This window comes from Sander vitreus, chromosome 1 (genome assembly GCF_031162955.1).
Source record: "Sander vitreus isolate 19-12246 chromosome 1, sanVit1, whole genome shotgun sequence".
Classification (NCBI taxonomy): Eukaryota; Metazoa; Chordata; class Actinopteri; order Perciformes; family Percidae; genus Sander; species Sander vitreus.
In genome coordinates, this window is record NC_135855.1 from 23,365,043 (window position 1) to 23,387,478 (window position 22,436).

Sequence of the window (22,436 nt, forward strand, 5' to 3'; positions counted from 1 at the left end):
GACAAAGAGACGCGGTCGAAGAAGAGGGGAAGTGGAGGCGGCCGGTGTCTCTGTGTGCTGACTATGTTAATAACCACAAATCAAAATGATGGAGCAGCCCACTAAAGGTGACTACTGCTGAGTGGTATTATGCAATGTTAAATACTGTAATACGTACAAAAGTTGTAATTTTCTTTTGCATACTGGCACTAGTGCTGATTGCACAAAACAAGTGATCCTGTCATGGCCTCTGCCCTTGTGTTGTATCTTAATTTTGAATGTGGGCCCACTGAGTTGACATATGCAGGCTGTATGCAGCCAAAACAAGCCTTAGCTGACAATACAAGATAATCAGAGGGAAGAAAAGGCTGGATTCCTGAGCTGATCTGAGGGAGAGCATGCTGATGCACAGATCCTGACTGTAGAACTCACACTCCTGCTGCCACCTGCCTTCAAAGGCTTTATGCCAGGGTCCCCCTGCTCTCTCTCCTCTGACAAAACAATAAAAAGTCATACTCCACCTCCTCCCACCACCCTAACAAAGCAGATAAGGTTGAACCTTGTGAAAAGGCATCAGTTCTAATGAACACTGTCAGAGAGTGGGTCTGGATGTCATTTGGTAGGGATAGAAAATTAGATAAGTTATAAGTTATGGGTCCTTTCATTAGGTGGGATTTACCGGCCAACTGCGGGAGGAATTAAAGGCTAAGGAACCATCTGATTATAAGCATGCCTGATCACCTGCCTGAAGGCCTGGCCTTGCCTCCAGAGGACCCTGCTCTTCAGGGTTTCCTGAGGGAATTAGCTGTTACTCAGCCCTCGCTGTGAATACTCCTGGGCAGTGGACATGATACAGCCCTGACCCTTACTCATATTTGCATACAGTACACATCAGCAGTGAGGGAACAACTCTTTTAAAAAACACAGTTTCTTAATACGCCTAGAGTACCCCTAACAATACACCAGATCTGATTTTCAATTGTCCCTCAGTGATGTTGCCTCTCTGTGCCTAGTCTCACAGAGCCTGGCCAGCCACCGCAGGGTAAGGGGCGCTTATTGGAAAATCAATGGCATGAACGCTAAGCAAGTTACAGGAAGATGTGGGAAGGAAGGGTTCTTATTGATAAAGCAGGGGAAGGCCTTTGATGTTGCACCAGGGACATGCTCATGATGGGGGAACCATTGTAGTCCTCAGGCAAGTAAGGCCCAGGTTTATCTCCTAGGTTTGTTCCAATTAATCACCAATAAAGGCATGCATGTATTGCACTTTAAAGCATAAGTCCATTTTAAGGCCCGACATGGCTTAGTAAATTCTGGTTTTAATACTGTGCTCTTGAGGGAATTTACATTTCTAACACTGTTCGCTCTTTCAGCCTTTATCTATTCTGCTCTCTCTTATCTACCCTATTTTCTGCCAAAACTAACTGTAGCCTATATCTAAGACAATAACCTGATACTCAATTTAGGAATAACTATGCTACATCTGAGTGTGCAAGTTTGGTACTAAACTGGCAGACTGCTGTCACAAGATAATTTACTGTACAGAATAAAAAGAAATGCATTAAATTATAAATATACTCTTTTATGAAATAATAAACAATACAGAGACAAAGATTCAAGTCGTCTGAAAGGGAAAAATGCATATCATCTTTCAGTGCTATCACAGGGTCACTTTGTCCTGCAGTTGTGAGCCAAAAAAAGTTAGTCAGCCACTGCCATAGACAATACACCATTGTAATTATATTAGGTACATGGAGTTCTTGTTCTCTTTGATCCCCAACACTGTAAATCAGACAATTAACCATGTGCAGCATTGTTGTTTATTGTGTGCTGTAAATATTCTTTCTGCTATTCTGCTAATGCAGACATAAGGCTGCTCCAGTATTGCTCCAACTGCAGGAGGCAAAAAGTCACCTCAGGTCGATGGCACTCAGCCTGTAAACAGGGCTTCCCGTAAAATCAATGATCTTCAGTAGGAGCTATCAGTCTGTGGAACAGAAATAGCCGTGGCTGTGTTGAGTCTGAGGCAAGGAAGAACAGTACTGTGTGTTTACATTGAGTGTGTGTGAGTCGTGGAGGACGGTCCCTGGCATGTTGGGAGTATTTCTCAGCAATAGGCAAAACTGAGGCATGCAGCCTCTGTCATGTTACAGCCAGTGAAAACCTAGAAGCATTAGGTGCTATAGAGACAAAACTGCAGCTCAGAGATTGTCTTGTATGTATACTTTATGCATTACACTATAGTGTTGGAACAAATATATCACTTACAGCTAAAATAGTCCTTGCTGATTACAATATGAGCAACTCAAATACCCAGGAGGCAATGTGCTGATTGTTTTAGTTTCACAGCACTCAATTTTAGTAACCATTTTGCACTAGTAATATAGGCCAGAAAAGGCAAAATTGATTTGTTTGCAGTATCAACTGCCTCCTTTGTTATACACTTGAAATAGAACCTTGAAAATGATTTTACACTTTACGCAACACCATCAAATTCTGTTAATCCATTCCATATTGCAGAACAGAAGAAAAGTGATTTAAGACAGAGCAGCAGTGAAATCACAGTGCAGAACTGTATGGTACTCAGTACTACACAGGACAGTCTGAATAAATGATCTGATTGGAGCTCAGCTAACTTCTAAAACCCTCTAGATGGGATTTACACATGGCACTAGAGTGTTTCCTCAGTTTTGGAGGGTGTGATGGAAACAGTGTGCTGGTGTAATTAGAAGTAGTTAATTAGCTGTGGGTTAATTACTGGGTTCTGCAGAGTGTTGGTGGAAGACCTGGTGGGGTGGCAAAGCAAAAGGAAGCAGCGAACACACAGCAGGAAGCTCCCAGTCTCCCACCAATTAGCAACCAGCATGGGGGGGGATTCTGTGGTATACGAGGAGTACAAATGTGAGAAGGCTCATATCATTTCACCCACACACATTCAAGCACACACGGTATGCACTCGTACACAGTGGAGTGTCTGTGAAATTGCAAGACAGATAGAGAGGGAGAAAGAGAGAGATAACTTCAAGTTGTATCTTTCAAATTTTATCAGATTATTTAGATACACATCCCCCATTTCTGCTCAATTTTAGACCAACAGAAATGGATATTGAATGATTTGCAACAGTCTGACATGGATCCTCACATCCTTTAGCATGCAGTGCTGACTTTCCCATAGTGTGGAATGCAGAAAGGCTGAGAGAACACTTGATACTTTGTACACTGGTCTGTCTGGCACTAATCAATCAGAAGTCAACACACTGATTAAGATCCTTGGAAAGATTTTTAAATGTAAAATATTTCAAAATCCCATAAAGATATATGTAGATATACAGTATGTATAACTGTGTTTCCGTTTGCAGATTAGCAGGAAATAGACAGGGAAGATAGGGAGATAGAGAAAGTGAGATAGAGAAAGTGAGATTGAGCTATAGAGCTGGAGAGAAAGTGAGAGAACTAGAGACACATGTCCAATGAAAGGTCAGGGACAAGGGGGGAATGTGCTGATCAAAGTCTTTGAGCCCCAGGACCTTCATTTCTACTAATTATCAAATCTAGCCCCATTTACATCTGCGGGAAGCAGACGTTCTCTCAAGAGAGGATGGAAGTGAAATCTGCTAACTACAGTGCTTTCGGAGCTTCTGTTTGCACTCACTCCTTTACATTTGTTAACAGGATGAGGATGGTAGAGGGGGGTTAAGAGAACTGACGATCACAACTTATTTGGGAATGTTGTTATTAAGGTAAAGGACAGAACACTATGTACAGAAGACTGTAAGGCCGGGCTAAATGGGAAATATAGAATCACTCTACTTTTCGTAGATGGGAAACTCATTTATGTTGTAGTAGAAAATGATTGCCTAAAAGCCAAGATCACATGGTGCCAAGCCATACACACATATATACACACACACACACACACGTACACATACACACCTTCCCGCAGCGCTGCAGTTAAGGCAAGCAAACCACAAACACAGTTGTTAAAATGATCAATACCATTGAAATATTAAACCTTAAGAAGCCGCATTATTGATTGGGAGCCCAATGATAAAACCGTTTATTATCACAATTGTGGTGCTTTATGTAAATGTTTTGGAGAGATCATCAGCATCCAGCAACCAATGGGATGTGGCTAAATTTGACCCACGCACAAACACACACACATACACACACACACACACACACACACACACAAACAACATGGTAGCTCTGGGATGTGGTCTAAGGGATCTCCAGCAGGCATGACAGCAAACAGGAAAATACAGTGGAGCAGGATCCAGGCTCCATGCAGGGATCATGCCCTAACAGACAGATATGGGACATGGATAACATGTCTATAATCCTGTGCATTTCTGTGTAATCTGGAAAACAAATACCTTAGTAATGACCCAGTCCTGCACCTGGTAAAACACAGGGTTCACAAGCACCTGGAATTAGACAAATATCCACTGCAGAACATTCTTAAAGAGACACACTCCTTTAGCAAAATGCTTAAGGGAGTTTTAGAAAACAACATATGAATTAATGGTGTATTTTCTTAGAAAAGACTGTCCACTGGGCTGGACCATCCAGCAAACAGCAAATCTATAATGTGGTTAAGTGGTTAAGCTGGGACACCCTTAGAGGTGCATGCAGTGGTATGATGAGATGAGGTAAGTCACACAGAGGCTCAGCAGTGCAGCAGTGAGACAGTGCCAGAAGCCGAGGGTTAGGCCCAGTGTTCAGTTAAGTGTCTAAACCTGAGGAGGGTGATAAGATCCCTTTTAGAAGCAAACCATGTGAAGACCAAATGACCAGGAAACCTGAGTAATGTGGGTGAGAGCAGAGATGTGGAAAGTCATGCTGTGTTATGTGTGGAAAATTGAAACTTACTATCTCTTTTATGCACCTCACACTGAGGAGTGGTGCAGTCCTGTATCCATGCTTGTGTGTGCCCAACCCTCATCACCCCCCCCCCCCACACACACACACACACACACAGGGATTAGAGGGTGTCCCAGTGAAACCATTCTGTGGAAATTATTTCTTTGCAGAAAAAAGGCATGAAAGCCAGTCGTGACCTGGCCTCTAATTCTAGAGTAGGATATCCTGGATAAATAATTAGAGGGTTCCTTTGAAGACCCTGCACAGCCAAACCATTCACTCCCCACTTCACATTTGCTAAAGTCATTAATGACAAAGATTTAGAGAGGAAAAGCAAAAATCTTTCTGGTACACAAATACTTTTTATGAGGCCTGGCCCAAATTCCTCTCTGCTTAGCTGAAGCCCTTATCCTGGGAAATAACTGCACCCGTGTTAAACAATAAACCTCAGGGGAGAAGTGTTTTCTATTGCCCCCTCCGCCCGCTAAATTATGAGAGTTAATAAAGCTAAAAGAATAATGTGGCCCGGGTTTTAAAAGACGAAGCGAACAAGAAATGTTGGGACACTGGATGTCAAAAGACACAGTAAAATCAAAGCAAAGAAAACTCTAAAAACAAAGAATGTTTTATATTTTAAGATTCAAAAAAACAAGCCTGCTATGAATATTAAAAAGGATCCCTTCCTAAATGAACATAACTGACTTATTATACATGGCTATTCTTGTGCCACAGTGGCATACATCTCCAGTTAGTGTTCATACTTAGTCACAGCATGTGCGACTTCTACAGTGAGCTGTGTGGCTAACCATGATTATTCAGTGGGAATAAGCAGGAGGGAATCTGAGAGGTGGAATTACATAAATCACATTCAGATTACTCTCATTACCAACGAAGAAAGAATAGACTCGCCAAAATTGTATTTTAGATTCTACTGCATACTTGTGGAACATCTTCATTGAGACATAAAAAGGAACAATAATGTGTCTTCAGGAAGACAACCCCACTGAGCGCTAGTTTACATGCCAATGGGATGCCGAATCTTTACACTGGCAGTTCATAAACAGAGCACTCATAAATCAGATCTTGATGCAATCATCATCTTAAAAGGAGAGCAGAGCTTGCCCTACAGTTTACAAGGACAGACTCCAAGGCAAACCTTGGAAGGTGATGTGCATTCCTTCTGAGTAGAGCAGTGATGAGGAACTGTCAACAGAGGAAAAGGGAAGAAAAACAAAAAAAAGAAAACAACTTGTTAAGTGTATAACAAGGTGGCCTGGAGGGCAATGCTGAAAGACACCTCAGCACTTGACTCTGAAGTGTGCGAGGAACATCAAACAGCATTTCTGTAGCTACGTTGAGCACTGACAGAGCCGACCACGGTGTTCAGAGACCCTCGTGTGAGGAAAAGCGCTACAGTTTGTCAGGAAATAAAGAGGTAAAATGTGACTAAAAGACAACAGTTCCGCATGCAGAAGTAATCATAAATGTTCATATGCACTAAATCTGAGTTCTGTTCTGAGCCACAGACCTCTAGGGAGACCTGTCTAACATGAGGGAAAGCTGCTGCCATCAAACTACAAAATGGAAACAGAATAACCCCATTCTAAAATGCAATTGCAAACACAATGAAGCAGTTCCGATTAGACGTCTAGCCCTGAGTTGTATAGCTAGAAGGTGTGTGTGTGTGTGTGTGTGTGTGTGTGTGTGTGTGTGTGTGTGTGTGTGTGTGTGTGTGTGTGTGTGTGTGTGTGTGTGTGTGTGTGTGTGTGTGTGTGTGTGTGTGGCACATAGAGAGATCAGGCTTGGGTGGCAAGCATGGCCCACAGAAGGAGAGAAACTGGAAAGAGTCAAAGCATCAGCTGAAAGAAAATCAACAAATACATGACAATTAAAGCTGTTGGCAGCTCAGTGCTTGCACTAAAACTTGGCACGGTGGTGTCCCAGCACTTTGATCTGTGGAAGCAAATGCCCATGTGCTGGAAACACATTCAAAAGTCCTATCTCTATGAGTAGGGGGAAACACACATAGAAAACAGACCAATTAATGGTAGGGAGAAGCAAAAACTTGTGATATTTTAAGAAATCCTTTCCCTCTCCTGGCCTGGTCTGAGTGTTGTGACAGCTACATTGCTGTGGAGCTATATTTGAGAAAGACCAGGCTTCTGCGCCTCATCTCCACACACACACTGCAGCCCTTGTTCATCTGCCTTAATGAAATGGCCACATGCCTCCTCTCATCCCAGAGCTGCTTGCACACTGTAGCACCTGGTAGATATAAATCAGCCCTACTGAGCTGTATTTGGGAAGTAAGGCATTAAGCATGACATGGGCTGTCAAAGTTCAGATTGCGCCGCCCGCAACATCTAGTTGAACCGCTGCGAAACAGACCCGAGACCAAGGAGCGGGCCTACCATCAGCCTCTTATCTTCTGCCTCCCAGTTCCACATGACATGGCTGCCACATCTGGGCCCCAGCTGGGCAGCCTGCTGAGCACAGTGAAGCACAACCCAGGCTGGGTAGGGCAACACTGGAGCACCCACGCTACATGGATTCATGGGATCAGCAGCCTAAAAACAGTCAGGATTTAAATGGGTGTTGTTTGCTGCCATTTATCTTTGGGCTTTCTTATCTGTGAGCTGCTGGGGCTTGTGGGTATTATTATAGATCTTAAGTGTAGGATCTATTTATGAGCAAGGAGATACAAGTAACTTAGTGCAGGTTTGTTATGTGAGCATACTGTATGCGTTATATATGTGTGTGTGTGTGTGTGTGTGTGTTTGTGTGTGTGTTTCAGTCATATGAGCTAGGGGTCTGAAGGTCAAACACTGCAAGAGAACCCACGCATTCCTCCAGAGGACAGGCATACATCTTAATGCATGTGTATGTAAAGGTTTGCACTGACTTAGATGCATGCATGTGTAAACATATTCAACTAGCCAAAGCTCGCCAAAGCTCCGGTTTTCTGCCACTTCACCAGTCTACCCCTGAGCTTTATACTTGAATATCAAATATATTCTCACTCTGAGCATTACATGTATGGGATGAGTCCTCAGACAGATACATAAGACAAAAAGGCAGGAAGACAGGGCCCTCAATAAGAAAAGCTCTATGGAAAAACAGACAGAAAAGGGACAAACGGAGCGAAACGGTGAAGATAAAGAATTATCATCTGTTTGGGATTTGGTTGTGGGTTTTCACAGATGGGGAAGTCTTACTCTTCTTAGGTAGAAGTCACAATGGAGAGCTGAGGTGGAGCGAGGGGGTTGAGTACAAGAGAGAAAAGTACAGAGAAGAGAAAGAAGGAAAAGGAGATGGGGGGACAGTGCAAGAAGCCCAAGTTGAACTCAATCATACAGTAATTTACATTGCTAGGTAATTAGCTTCAGGTTCAGGGGCTCAAGCCAATGACAGATGCCTCTGGCAGGGAAAACGCAAGCATGTGATGAGGACCACAGCATTACTCTTATGACACATAACATTCATTGATTCAATCTGTCAGAGGGAGCATGTGTCAAGGGTATAAAAAATACTGCTATGTGTACTGTACAGAATACAAAAATCCATTCATGGATTTGAGGTTATCTTTGGCAGAGGTAAGTAAAGTAACAGAAAACCTGATTCTAAATGTGGGGAAAGAGGATGAGACCCTACAACTAACATTTACTGGATGCCTCTGTGCATTACATTATTTAGGACTTATGAGGCAGGTGACAGGAATGACCACAGGATGAATATTGAGAAAGAAGCAGAAAACATATGGCCACATATAAATAACGGCAAAACACATTTGTATAATATTCACATATAATGCACTGACAAAAAACAACAACCATGACATTAGTTTTCTTTGCAGGGATATAAACCTCACTCAGTTGCAGTAGATTCAGCACTGCCTAGTGGTCCTCCAGAGCTGCACATTTAATACACATTTAATTAATGATGTCATTGTTTTGACATTGAAAGACCACGCCAGCAAACAAGATAAACAAGATCTAACTCTGGGAAGAGTGCTATCAGGATACTAAAAGAAACAGAAAGCTGGGAGATCACAGACAAAGCACTTTGAATCTTAACCCTGGGCTTTTAGACAGCTCCATTCAATCCCCCCCATACGGTGACGGAACATTTTACTCACAGCACTGAGCTGTTAGCTCTGCACCAAGATGTGTGTGTGAACACACACGCACCCATGTGTAAGGTAATATGTATGCATGTGAGACTCAATAGCAGCCAGATACAGTGCCATATTGTGAATGAATTCTCACTATGGAGCGGTGAGTTTCCACTCAGGCTGCTATGCCAGTGTACTGGGCATAGCTGAGAGTCTTTACACATGCCAACTAGAACTGGGAATGAAGCCATAAGGCTGGGAGGACAGACATATACACTGGAAAACACACATATACACAAACAAAATCCACCACATACCAAAGATAGAACAAAGCATAAAAAACATAAGAAAACAATAGAAAAATACCCACTCATTCATGTAAGCAGAGAGTTTATCCACGTTTGTGTTCACCTCCTTGCCCATATGCTCTGAAAAACGTGTTAGCAAAGAGGTGAGAATTCGAGCAGGGCCAACTGGCTCACCCTGAAAGTTCAAGTCGAGTGGCACTACAAATTACAAGTTGACAGCTTAAATAATCCCCTGAATGCGTTTCTTACAATGTATGAGCATGTTGGAGTTTGCTAACACAACTGCCTCCTGACAGCTGTTCTGATTAGGTATTTACACGTCAACTTTTATCTCATTCAAAACAAAATAACAGTATATACGCTCCCTCGAGATACACTGACCAGCAAATGCCCCAGACCAGCAACCATGTTGTCAATGATAAGACCCTCTGCCCCATCTCTAACAGATGCCCCCATATTTGAGCTGTGAGGAGGGAGAGTGATAGGGGCAGTGTAAGACGAGAGGGTGACTAATTGGTTCATAACCTGTAATTGGGGAGATGTAATTGGAGTGGACTCGCAGATGCCAGGTGCACCTTCTTCAGGAGGTGGGGCAGCGGTTTGCCCTTTGACTGGCTATAAGGGAGCGTGTGTGTGTTTGCGTGTGTATGTGTGTGCAAGGGGCTAGGCAGGATTAGATGTGGGAGGAAAACAACACTTCTATTGCGAGGGCCCCAAAGAATATAGTTTAGGAGTGGCGTGTGCCTATTAGGTCCTTAAAACCAAATGAAAGCACATGCTGTGAAACCTGTCACAACACAGCACAGCCACGCCCATTGAGAATAGACACACAGATATAAGTACATACACTCAAACAATATATACACACACACACACACATATACAACAGCTTCACATCCACTGGCAATTTTTTCAATCCATTGCTGGGAATAAGAAATCTGCAGCTCAACATTTTCTCATGGTTCACATGATGGGTCAATGTGATCAATGTGCTCATGGCCCACCTAGCCAATACAACACCTCTCCCAATCAATGTAATGGGGGCTGAGTGTTAATTGGGACAGAATAAGAGGAGGGTGGGTGATGGAGTGCGATACGCTTTATGCAGAAGCATCAGAAATGCTGTACAGGGTTTAATGAAAGCTGCTTAATGTTGACAGCGTGCTTGTTCAATCGCTTTGTTAAGAAATGTTTTTGTACAACAAAACAAAACGAACAGTGTGTGTTGAAGTGTTGAGAGGGGCAGGAACATCTGTTTGTCCTGCCCATCACCATATGATTATCGGTAATTAGCCGCAGCGCCTGCAGTTGCATAGGTGTGGTCATGCATTCCCCTCTTTGGGCAGGTAGGGAGGACCCATAAAACATACTACCTACCTATTGTCTCCTGGTGCCAGTCCCCTTACCTTACAAGTCACACACTTATCTGCAAGTAGGCCTTTCTAACATGAACCATCTTAGAAACTCCCGCTACCAAACAATCACTTATTCTATTACAAGGCTGCGCAAAAAACTGCATTATTTGTTAGGAAATAATGATACAAGACAGCACTAAGTGTTGACCGTGGATGGGAATAAAATGAGAAAAGGTTTACTGTGACAAGTGTTCACTGTTCAATGTTTCCTTTGCAAAAAGTAACGTAAGTAATGCAACAATAGGGTTTCCTAGACACTGAGCTCAATCGTGAAGACATACTCTGGCCTTCACATCCTGCTTTGAACAGGACTAGAGGATCCACTTCAAACAGAAAGCAAATCAACTCATTTCCACTCAACAGTCATCCCATTTATTCGGGGGAAACAAGTGCTAAAGATGGCGATGAAAAATACATCTGCATTGTAATGTGGGAAGATGTTTTTGCTGTTCATAGGTAGAGTAGCTGAGATGTGATGTATTATAAATTGTTAAAAACATTTAAGTGTCCTTTTCGCACCATGCATCTTTTGATGAAAATGGTGGTGAACTTCTACTGGAGAAATTAACAAATTAGACAAAGACAATGAATGAAGAGAAACAGTGAGATGGGTAGGTGGAGAGGTTTTACAGAATCAACCTTTTACCCAGCTTGCTTGGTGCATGATTGTTTTTTCTGATGAAAAGCTGCAGCTGACCACTGAAAAAGTATGTAGAGCACAGGAAAAACCTCCTTGACAGATATTCTGTCTGTCAGCTAAGTGGAAGTAGGAAGTGATGGTAGTGGAAACAGCCTGTACCAGAGTAAAGGATGTTTCCCTTGTGTTGCCTGTTGTCTCACCCTGTTTATATAGGGCACAAGGTTAGTCAACGTGGCATCCAGCCCAGAAAACTGCTGCACCACACACGGCACTATGAGGTTCCACTTGTTATGTGAAAATCCTACATAAAGACAATCACAAATAGAATGTAGTTTTCCTTAAACATTTTTGGAAATTATTTGTAATAAATAAAAAACCTTTTTAGCATTGCAAACTCCACATCAACCCCCTTTACCATGACCCATCTATCTGAACCATTAGCTGGAAGTGAGGACATCTGATGGAGATGTATTGATTTTCCACCTTTTCTGTGTAATTTGGTGAAGATTAATTAACATTTTTCCTGGCTCTGCCTATCTTGCTGACACAATGAACACCGTTGGGTCAGAGGAAGGTCTTAAGTCAGGACACAGTCAGTCCAAAACAAGGTGGCCCCTGCAAGACCCTGGCCAACCCCCAGCCTCTAAATTACCTAGGCTGACACCAGGGAGGGAGAAGCATAGGCCCACTTTAGCTCTGTACTCAGGCCAGTGGCTGAGCAGGTCAAGACCCCCCCCATTAGGGAGCAGGTCAAAGCCACATAACTCTTTAGCTAAGGTGAGGGTCACTGCGATGCTCTGTCCGGCCAGGGTCAACCAGATGTCTCTGGCCACTGAGGTTCATGGCAATACAATAAAGTAATCAATCTGGCCGCTGGACCCTGGTCAATAATATACTCCCAGGCTGCAGAGGGTCACCACCTGTTCCTTGGCCTCTCCTTGGACTGTCCTGGCCTCCTGAAGCGCTTAGGTCTTACATTTCACTGTCCTGAAGGGAAACTGGAAGACCACGGGGGACTGTAATCAAACCGTGGGTATAGCTAGGCGCTATAGCAATAAACCATGACAGACATTATGTACAGGTTATCACTAGGCAGCAATAGGAAGAGATGGGCTTTTATTACTATAATGTGGACTAATATAGTCAACTTTGGTATCGGTTAATATCCATTTTGTAACAGATGTGGACGTTTTCATCTGTAGATGACACCTCCATTTACAGAGACTAATATCTAATATTTTCCTTGCAGGCAAATGTGTTCAGACTTTTTTAAAGTGGATAAAATATCCTTTATCAGAGTACAGTCTAGACATAGCTGGGCCATGAAATCAACACTCACCAATATGAGCTGTATTCCCTTTGAGGAAGTCCAGATGTCCATTTTTTCTATTAAACTTCTAACTAACTTATTAAACTAACTTCTATTGTACAGACAAGATCTCCACATACAGTGTATAGAACACGCAGGATACATTATTGTTAATACTGCTTATTCCTCTTTCTTCCTAATTTCTTTACAGTTTTTGTGACAGCACTGTTTTCCCCCCGCCCCTTTTTGTTCTTTCCTCTTTGCCCTCTCACGCTCGCCATGAATGGAGGCAGACAGCATCCTTGGCGGCTACCAGGATGAGGCAGCAGTTAATTCTTGGCTGCCCTCCCTCTCTGCTTAAAGGCAGGTATAGAGTTCCCAACAGCTCCAGCTGGCTGGATACAATGGAGATCTCAGTGCAGGGGCAGAGTTCCAAGCAGGTGAACTAACCTCTCCTCCTTTCCCTTATAGCCCTTATCAGTCTTCCAGCAGCAGTGCCACTAACACCCCAACAGCTCAGACTGCACCAGAGTTTACCCTATCTTGCTCAAATTCCAGCCAACCCAACCTTTAAGTCTCACACCATTTCCTGGCTGACAGTCACTGTACCCTGCCTCGCAGAGAAACATAAAACAACAATGATAAGATCTCAAATAGAATCTAACCAGCTAATGAAACCATACAGGTGCATAGCCCAAAACACTGGTCAAATCTAATGGTATAAAAATGTAGTAAAATAATTTACAGTGTTTATGTCTGAACACATCCATGCTTCCAACATGAGACAAGACCGGCTCATTTTGTATCTCCATCTTCTTCCTTCCTTTTCCCCCCTCGTCAGCTCTCTCCTGCCAACAACATGACATGTCATTAGGTAGTATAATCAGCATGCTATTTGCATACATCTGCTTTATTTTATTGATTGCTCCTCATTCGTTAAGATTCAGGGTATATAATTAATGACCAACCCCCTGTGCCACACCCTGGGGACAGCTAATTCCACTGCATACTAAGGAGATTTCAGCAGAGGGCACAAGTGGGCTTGTCACAACGGGCACAGGGCCAGTATCAGTCCCGGTCCCCTTCCTGCCTCCGGCTGTCCTTGGTTCCAGCCAGCTCCTCTAACAAGGAGAGCCCTTCCCAGGCCGCGTTAACTAAAAGGACAATTATCTTCAGAACAATGATGCTTTTCACAGGGGCTGTGTTGTCATTAATACAGTGGATCTGGTTACAACAGCCAGCTTGAGCTAATTAAGGAATGCTATCTGTGGACTCTCATTGCTTCTTAATTAAGTCAGATTCATTTCAAATTTGATAACAGTCAGTCACTTTTTTTGGAAGTGGAGGGAGGTTGTTTTACTTTTGCATTGTTTGAATTCACTAATTTGGTTATGAGTTATTTTCATGTGACAAAAAAACTAGCACTGCACTTGCACAGCACTGCACTTAGCTAACAATTGCTTCATAGTCACATAAAACAGGTTATATTTCATACCATCTGTCTGTCACACAGCCAATCAAGGGACCTATAATAATCAAATGTAAATAGCAATAATGCCAAAAGCTACGGTTAATGAACAGTAACACCTTGCCTTCCCTGTCTGACTGTGGTCATAAAATGATATCACTCTGTGAAGCCTCAGTCACTACAAGCCTTGAGTTTCTCCTGTCACAGACACCATCTAGACCCTACTGTCTCACCATCATTCTCCACCATTAACAGCGCATTGTGATTAGAAATGGCTGACTGACTGAGGGACAACCTGAATGCTCTGGGAACAGTTGCTTTCCAAAAAGACAGCTGACTCTTTCTTTCCAAGGAGCCTGCTGACCTTTTACACAGGAGAGGGCTGTTAGTCACCAGTCACTCAGCACTGACTGACAACATGGGGAAAACTGAATGAGAGCGGGAATGGTTGTGTGTGTGTGTGTGTGTGTGCGCGCGCGCGTGTGTGCGTGCGTGCGTGCGACAGACAGAAAGAGGGAGAAGTCAGAGAGTTCTGACTGTGTAAGATACTGCAGAATTTTTCACATCCTTGGCTGCTCTCTTAAGACAGACTGACACATGTGCAGAGGTTAAGATGACACATAAGCCCATTCAAAGCCATTGCATATCCTATCTAATAACACATACTTACTGCTGTCTCAGGACTCCAAGACAATAGCTCTGGTTTACGGATGACATGCAGCTTGTCAACCAATCATGTGCAACCTGGTATTATAAAACACAGGCTTATGTATTTTTGGTATCTAAGAGGTGTGTGGTGGTTCACGTGGGAGAGAGCAAATGTGTAAACACAGACACACATGAGCGCAGAGATCTAGTTTGGCAAGTATATAAGTCCTTACTTGCTGGGTATTGTGAAGGAGGTTACAGCTGTTGATTGTGATTAAAATGTAAACAAAATCTGAGTTCAGAGAAAGGGCGAGTATGTGAGTTTGAGGGTTGATCAACTCTCACAGTCCTCCACACCCAGTAAAAAAAACAACTCATTCTTCACACAGCCTACATGGCTGGGCAACTTTAGAAAGACACACACATAATGTATAGTATACATACAGCATACATTGGGAAATAATAACTAATCATCTTTCAGACGAGACAGTACATTGTCTTGTGCCATTTTTTTAGGCAATATTATTATATATTATATATATTTAGGAAATTAAAAATAAAAACATAGCTTCTACCAAACCTAGCAAAACCATTTGCAAGAATTCCAGGAGGCTTCTCCTGAATGAATACATCAACTCAAAATGAGGATTCATCTCCTCTCTGTGGTGCCCATGACTGGGCTCATCATGACCCCATCGTGACAGCTCTTCGCATCAACAGCAGCGCTGCTTTTTCCATTTACCCTGCTTTTAGCCTCTCAACAAGAAAAATGTACTGTTGTAAGTAATCCTTGTTTGTACTGACCGCAATTGATTGGGTAATCCTGGTTTAACATGCACTAAAACCAGTGCTTAAGAATCTATTAGAAGGGCTAGCAGCTTAAAGAGGCAGGATCTATCTGATGTTGACTTCTAGGTCTGTTTCTGTGCCTAGAGGCTGGATGCGTTTGATGACCCCTTCTACGCTGAGCCACTTTAAGCCCCATCACAAGGCCATCTCTCTCTTAATTTGTCTCTGTTACTTTTTTCTTTCACTCTGTTTCTGTTCTTTTCTGTATAGTGGCACAGTAACACATTCATTGCCCAGGCTTATCCTCTGAACTCCACCAGCAAATCTCTTGGCATTCTTCCAACAACCTGGTGACACAGTTCTGGCAGTGTTTACGCCAGCTTCACCTAGAGCCACAGCCCATCTCCACAGATACCAGGCCAAAAGTCCCTGTCAACTCGACATGACACACGCCACACCACACAATCATCACTGTGACAACCCTGTCATAATCTACACAAATCTCTCAGCGTCAGCGTGAGGAGCAAAGGTATTATGGAGCTAGAAAAGGGGGGAGGGCAAAAGGAAGGCAGACACACACTTAGTACAGGTCGTGGTACTGTCATCTCAGTGGCTCTGGGATCAGGCAGCAAGTGTGAATGTGACTGTGCACACAGGACAGTCAGACATGAAGAAGGCTAATTCCTGCTCCTTCCTCTACCCTGACTGCTGTGGTTTCTACGTGACGCAGGAGGAGGTGGGGAAGTCTCTCACACACACACATACAGAGGAAAGAAGGGAAGCAGAATAATCCCAACCAAGACCTCTGCCCTAATGGGGCCCACTACTGTAATTACAAGGCACAGATTTCAGATCAGGCACTTAAGTAGCCAGCTAAGAGTGTCCAGAAAACAAAAAGCTCTGTAATTATCGTCTGCCTTCTCTCTCCCCAGTGCAACTTCAGTTACCTGTCATGCCGCTGTTTTGTCAGGAGTCCGTTGTTTCCTGGATTCTCCCTAATCCATGGCTGGAAGCAGCCCTGGCAGTGCGCCTGCCTGTGCAAGATGCACATTTCAGCTAGCGGGGGCGAGTGACGACATGGCACACAAAGATAGCAGAAACCTGAGTCCTCACAGCCCCACAAGCACATGAATGCATTTTTTTTTACAAGAGAAGGGAGAAAAAGAAGGAGGGGGAGTGTTCAGTTTGCTCTAGACAAAAGATCCATTGTGCAGTGAAACTTTATATACATATTAGAAACTCGAAACCCATAGCCTCTGCGAGCAGGATTCTTGTAACTGTGAACAAGATAACATTACCTACCATTCTTTCCTTCTGTCCACAGAAAAAGAGAAAAGCCTTCAATCCTACTTTTCTGCAAGAGTCTTATTCTTCATGATGGATTCCTGTTTTTTTGCAGGGTCATCTAATATCAGCGATAAGAGAGCTGTGGTCTCCAGGCAGTTTTGTGGCCCATTAGGTAACACATTCCCCAGGTGGAGGAGAGCAGGAGGCACAGCTTGTCGACAGAGATTTGCACTCAGCATTCTCTTAGCTTGCAGTCACCATCCGCCTAACCTCTCAGGTGTTCCAGGAGGAATGTATGTCCATTCCTAGACTTGCTCATTCACCCACTTCAGCCTGGAGTGCATTCTATGTGTACTTCTACTTCAATAATAATACTCTACTGCTTTCCAAACAGGAGCAACTTATATCTTTTTAAAACTCCCTTCTACCTTTAACTAATGTCCCGTATTACCTGTAACCATTCAATAAAAGGTCAAGTGGGATATTTTGAGAACAATATGAGTCACACAAAACAAACAAGTTTTTTTTCTACAGTATATATGTTTTGGCACAAGTCCATTCTTGTTAGAGTTGTGGAGCTCCTTATCTATTTTTCAACAGGAAAGTTAAACAAGCACATGCACAGTACTAATAAATTAAATCTGAGACATACACTAAACATCAGGAGGATGTTGGGCTATAAGCAGAGATGATTCTCTGGGGACGATGACTAGGACAGTCCTGAAATAATGGCCTCTCTTTGAAACTTTTAAAATAAGAATGACACGCAAAAGAGGGAAAAAAACCTAAAACGCAAGCAAGCACAACTTAGGGACCGTCAAGACCCAGTTCATCTCAGCTCAAATAGATCTGTGTCCACACGCCTGGGAACAGTTGCCAACATTGTGACATCATCAACATACAGACATGTAATTAACCTATTGCAGCCATGCAGTCAGGGGGAAGGCCGGACAGCCAGGCTCATAATGACAACCCGTACAACTTGTAATTATTTTTCTCAAGGGACAAACACAGACACACAGGCACACGTGCACACACACACACACACACACACAAGCGCGAAAAAAGAGGGACTGCGTAAAGTAATGCCTTTGAATACACGTATCAGCATTTAAGATGTGTAGTAGCTAATATGCAACAAGAGTGACAAACAAACATAACAATTAGATCATAACATCTAATTTAGGTTTAAAGGCAATGAGTGTGGTTTACTACAGAGAAACAGAGAGCATAATAATTAAAGCAAGTGCTGGACAGTATTTTGGTATTGTGAACATACTGTAGATTAATGCTTACTACAAAAAGTACACTTCAAGCAAGGTTTGTGTGTTACAAATATTTACTAAATTGCCTTGTTATGTTTCATTGCTGATTTCTATACTTCGCTTGTGCCCTAAGTAAATAAGGAGCTTTGGTAGGCAATATTGTCCATTGGAATGTTAACCCAGTAAATGGGCAGCCGGCCCTATAGGGCAAGTCAGCTGAGAATCTAAATTTAAACGTTACTTAGGTTAGGGGGATAGGTCAAGGTATCACCATCTGTACAGATAATAAATCATGAAACCCTTTATAATTAGAGACAACAGACATGGGAGCGTGGTGACTAATCCTGACGCTTTCCATTTTGGTTCTGGCTCAGTCTTTCTATCATAAAGCCATTCTGGGAGTGTTTGGATAAAAGACAGCTTCCATTTTTACAAGTTCTATTAATATGGGCTTGAGGTGGATGATTCATTGTGAACCAGACCTGGGTTTTGTCAGCCTAACATGTTCCATGAATACAGAGGTTAACTTTTTTCCACTGATTAAGATCTAACTAATAACAACTATGACAAGCACACATTCATTTGTGTAAAAACGTCATTATGCCCTGGTGAACTTACTGTTCTTTATTCCTTTTGCATTCACTTGTGTGTGCCAGGAAAAAGAAATATAAAAGCACTACGCTGAACAGAGAACTAACCACTATTGTACGATTTGGGGGCCATGACGGTTTTGCATGAGGCTACATTAGGTGACGTCCAGTCAAATTATATAACTGACACCTAATGTGAGGAAGCGTAGGTGACCCTTTGTTACTGCCCTCCACCACGAAAAGATCATATCAAAGAGTGGAAATCATATGGATACTGTGGACTCAAAATGAACAGTGTCTTTGTCTTAGCTCATTCTTTATCTCACACTGGGCTGGGTTAGGGCTGGCTGCACTGCGATTGTCTCGGCTGTGAAGTATCAAGCCTGGTTTGGTGTGGTCAACTTAGACCCAGGGAGCCTTGAGAGTAAAGAGGGCTCTAAGTTAGTTTTAATAGGCACATTATTTCTGCCCCTAACACTCGCACAGGCTCCACTCTGAGCCATTGGCTGTTTGAAGTTGGTAACAGCTGTAGTGTTCCAGCCTTTATTTAGAGGTCAGCACACTGACTTCACTTAAAAAGGAGAGTGGGACTAAAGGAGAGACAGACAAAGAAAGAAGAGAAGGCAGTGGGAGGAGAAATAAAGAACAGAGAGAGAGTGAGAGGTGAAAAAATGAGTTAAAAAAAGAAAGAGTTACTAGTGTGGCGAGGGATTAGCTGAGGGAGAGGTTAAAAGTTTGTGGAGTTGCATCTGGCCTCCTGCCTGTTCTGTTGTTTATTGCCGCAGGCCTGAAGATCTGGTGCCAACATTAACCGCACCTGAACCACTCCACAGCACACACACACACACACACACACACACACACACACACACACAACAGGAAGAGGAATACGCTCAGTCTGCACTACTCTCCAATGCTTTGGCAAGATGTTATAGGGTGCAAGCCTTTTCTCCTCGCTATACCAAAGTGTTTGTGCATACGTATGTGTGTGAACTACACTCACAGATGCCCATGTCATGACTTCTCAACTGTTAAAACTCTGTTGCTCCCATTACCCTCATCTTTCCCTTTTTCATCTTTGTGCTCTGTCACTCTGGAAGACTGCCTGGCTGGAAAGCCCTAGCCCACCTCAGCCAAATCTCTCTAACTTAGTCTCCCAAAACCTGGCTTGACAACAGTTCCAAGTCTTCTCAAACTTCCACAATAAGTTCAGTGAACTCAAGGCATATGGGAGTTCCCATGGCCCATATGGGAGTCCTATGTGCCATCAGACAGTAATATAATACTGACATGACCAGAGAAATACACAGGGCCACTGTGGGCAGAAATCACACACAAAGAAGATTGCTAGGATGCCACCCACTGCAGATCCAGGGGACAGACCCTTCTCTGTTCAACTTCTCCCTTTCACTGGAATTCCCCTTAATAATGTGCCAGCTTACACAGTGTAGCACGTCCAGTAGATGCACGCACACAGACACATAATATATAAGTGGGGACACAGAAGGGCCTGGAGAAAAGAAAGGGAGTTTGGAAGAGGACAGTATAGAGAAGCCTGGCAGCCAATTAGTGCAAGCTGAAGCCACCCCCACAACCTCACAACCCCACTGCCCTAACCCCCTCACCCCCCACCCGCTCAGCCTTGCCCTGGTCTTCTGAACTTCGTATGGTCAGGGCTGGAATGTTGAAGCAGTTCATGTTCACATGCACATCAAAAGTGATTAAATACAAGCCTCCTGGATTAAGATGAGTCTGAGGGCCTTCACATCTTGGGCTAACCTCTTGAAAGCACTTGGCTTCCTCCTGCCACAACAGTATCCAAGTGCACCTTGGCCTGACACAGGCCCCTCCTTTGCTTGTGGAAGTAATACCAGATTACAGAGCAACTGTTGTTAAATGTTGATATAATGTGTTTTTCTTGTTCTTTTTCCCCGTCTCTTTGTTTGTACAGCTGTTCTTTAACAGCGGGACATCTCGTTGTGCTGGTCTTGTATGGCTTACTTTCTGCAAAATTGACATCTCATTCCAGTTTAATATACATGAATTACATATAAAATTTGGCTGGGAGAGGAAACTTTAGGTGATAAAGCCTGTTGAATTGAATTGACAGGTATGTGCAGCACATTTTTAACTGTAGGGACTAACTTTTCTCCTTCCTTTTCCTTTTGCCTCTTCCATTTCTTAGCTCACCCCCAACTGTGCATGGTTTGGCTGACTCGTTCCTTGACAGTTCTGTGAGGGATAACTAATCCCTCTGTGACTCAGGTATATGGGACATGTCTTGACAGGCGACCCGCAACTCCAACACAGTGCAGGGATCTGTGCAGCCCACAAAAAAGGGGATTTTCACCAGAGCGAGAAGGTCTAAGAAAACAAAAACAGAAGAAGGAAGATGAACACCTCCTTCACAACATTCTTTTCTTTGTTGAATCAAAGTAGGCGAGAATAAAAGGAACACCCATCAAAACACCCATTCATAAAACATAGCACCTTTAGGTGCTTGTGGTGAAAGGAGGAGGGGAGCAGATTTAGAGATAGGATCATGGACAGGTCAATGGGCACAGCAAAGTTGGAAAAGATATACAGAGATGGTATACAGTGTATTAACTGAAACCTGTGCTCTAGCTCTTTTACTCTACCCCCTCCATCCATCCATCCCTCCCTCCCTCCCTGTGTGTATGTGAGGACCCAGTAGGCTGGAAGCTCTCCCAGGGCCCAGATGCTCTCTGTCAACACCGAGATTCCAGAGAGGAAGCAGGGCTTTACAGCAGCAAGCTGCACACACAGCCAGGCCCGGCAAAGACCAGGAGCCAGGAGAGGACAACCTGCTCCACATAAACACAGACCTCCCTGTCTCCTGTCTGAGCCACTGGTTCTGCTTCCTGGCTCAGGATGGGCTTGGTTCAGAGCAAACTAGTATCTGTTAAGTCCTGGCAGTGGGGAATGAGCCACAGAGTTCCTCTTGCCAAGCTTGGCCCCCTCTCCGCCTGCCACTGTCAAGAGGTAAATAGCTATTGGCTGCTCAATAAGTGGCTTCAGTGCGTTGGAGTGAGGGGCCTTTTTCCCCCACACTCTCCCAGCCTTGACAAGCATGTATTGACAGAGCAGTTACACACTAACCCATTGGGGGAAATCCTCTACATTGTGCCCCAGGCAGCTGATAAATGGAACTCATACAGTACCTGTAAGCATGATCTCCTACGCATGGACACACAAAAGTACTTTTGCGCGTACATGCCGCTCAATACTACCATACTAATGCAGACATAAGTGAGGAGAATAGGGGCTTCATGATATATAATGCAATAAGTCAATAAAGCTATGGAAAGGTGAAGAGAAGAAGACAAGGGGGTTACAGATAAGTGTGCAGTGGTTGAGACTATCTTGTGTTTCTGTCTCAGTGCTGACTTTGTGTCTTTCTAACCTATCATACAATAACTAAACTCTACAGGCCTGTGTCACCTCAGGTGACTGCAGATTACAGGATGAAAATTAGAGCAGGGAGCATGGATCAATATCTACAATGGTGATTTAAAATTCTCAAATACAACAGTTTAAATTCAACTGAACATCAAGGATCTTGGAAGTACTTTTACACTCAACCAAACATACAGAAATAGCGATGAAGGAAGTGAAAGAGACACAAGATAGAGAAGTTGTGTGCTGTTGTCAGTCAACCTTCCCGACTTAAGCCTTATTCAATCTTAGCAGTTCACTGCCTCTATAAATCCTCCGAGCCTCCTTGCTGCCGCCATATGGGAGCC

General features: G+C 43.4%; 1 protein-coding gene across 5 annotated transcripts in view; it reads right to left on the reverse strand.

Moving 5' to 3' along the window:
• The window catches only part of zfhx3b (zinc finger homeobox 3b), a 140,197-nt gene that overhangs the window by 96,735 nt on the left and 21,026 nt on the right, over window positions 1–22,436 (reverse strand). Inside the window, exon 1 of one of the 5 annotated variants that reach the window (XM_078248761.1) lies at window positions 16,833–16,970. The exons of the other annotated variants lie outside the window; for them this stretch is intronic. The gene's annotated coding sequence lies outside the window, so the exon portion shown is untranslated. Of the gene's footprint in view, window positions 1–16,832; window positions 16,971–22,436 lie in introns of those variants that run through there. 5 annotated transcript variants of the gene reach the window in all.